This window comes from Girardinichthys multiradiatus, chromosome X, assembly GCF_021462225.1.
Source record: "Girardinichthys multiradiatus isolate DD_20200921_A chromosome X, DD_fGirMul_XY1, whole genome shotgun sequence".
Taxonomy (NCBI): Eukaryota; Metazoa; Chordata; class Actinopteri; order Cyprinodontiformes; family Goodeidae; genus Girardinichthys; species Girardinichthys multiradiatus.
In genome coordinates, this window is record NC_061817.1 from 10,976,068 (window position 1) to 10,977,855 (window position 1,788).

Below are 1,788 nucleotides of genomic sequence, written 5' to 3' on the forward strand. Positions count from 1 at the left end.
TGAAGTCCACACACAATTATTCCAAGGTGCACAAATGGGCACACGTTGCTCAACTCTGGCTTAAATAAAAACATCCAAATCCAGAACTAAATCCACAGCTGATAGAAACATACCTGAAAAGGCTTGCAGCTGTAATTACAGCGAAAGGTGGTTTTACAAAGTATTGGCTCAGTGGGCTGAGTAGAAATGGGAGAGGAAATGTAAAAATCATAGATAGATAGATAGATAGATAGATAGATAGATAGATAAATATTTGCACTCTGACTGACCCTTGACAACTTCATGTAAAGGAAACCGCAGCGTGCTCTCAGCCCAGAAGAGGAACACAGTTTCTTATCTCCTCCCCACACCTGCATATTTTCATGCTATGAGCTGCATTATCTGAGCTGCAGAGAACCATGTCTCTGCACTTGTGATCAGTGGCTTTGACGAGTGGTGGGCAGGGGGATGGGGGGTGGTGGAGGCGTAGCAGCCCATCCCCATCCGTTTTAGTGCAATTAGGCGCATATTTACATCCCTTGTTGTGAGATGCTGATGTAAACAGAAGTTGACGTTGTAGCTATAAAACAACATCCAGTGAGAAGCTTAATCGGTGTTTTACAGCAAAAAGTACAAAGAGGTCCTGGCCATGCAGGAAATGTAGCTGTTTCTGTGCTGACAGGAAGAGGAAATCAGTCTTATTGTGGTTTCTCTGGTTTTTCAGATAAAACATAAAAACCATGACCCTATGTCAGGGATTGAGTTCTAAAATCTGTGGTCATAAATTACACTTGAGATGCTGCTATGAGTTCATCCAGGGAGCCAGGCTGCAGTGCAGGTGTTATTTAATCTCACTATAAAAACGGCTATAAATACAGCTTTTCTATGAAGGCCTCAGACGTTTATTAGAGAACAAACAGCATCACAAAGACCGAGAAACACAGCAGACAGGTCAGGGAGAAAGATGTGGAGAGGTTAAAAGCAGGATTAGGTTCTAAAGCAATATCCCACATGAAACATAGGGAAGAAGGTGCTCTGGTCAGATGAGACCAAAACTAAATCAAAATGTTTGAATGGCTGAAAACTAAAACTGCACATAACCCTGAACAAATTATTCCCATTTCTTCAGCTGGGGCAGGGAAGCTGGTCAGAGTTGATGGGAAGATGGATGGAGCTGGACAATCATGGAGGAAAACCTGCTAGATGTTGTGACAGAGTTTAGATGGGGGTGGATTTTATTGGACTGGACTCTCTTTAAGATTACCAGAGTAGGAGGAGAGAATACAAATGCATATCACCTTTTACTTATCTTCCAACTTCACATTGTGCACCAGTTTATGTCTGTCACACCATACAGGAAAAAAAAACAAAAAAACATTCAAGAGTATAAATACTTTTGCAAAGTACTGCAAAACGGTATTGTCGGTGCTCTTTCTCATTTTATATTTGTAGTATGGTGCATCAAAGCTCAGTGTACATTTTTTTGAATTAGTTATCAGTTGTAAATGGAAAGTATATCATCATACAGTAGCAGCTGACAGGGGACACGTGACCAAGGGCTCAAGTAACAGCAGGGGGTGGATTAGCCACTGCCTGGAGGGAGGGGCCTGCGCCAAGGATCGGTTATCATTGTACAGTCCTGGTTCATGATGACAGTTAGTGGTCAGCACGTGGACGGTGATAACAGTCGAGTCAGATGGTATGGCACATTGCAACTACTGACCTGAAATGAACCGATCAAAGGAAAACGTTAAGTTTCTTCTAAGAAAAACAGATTTACAAGAGGGGATAATCATCAACCGTCAAAAA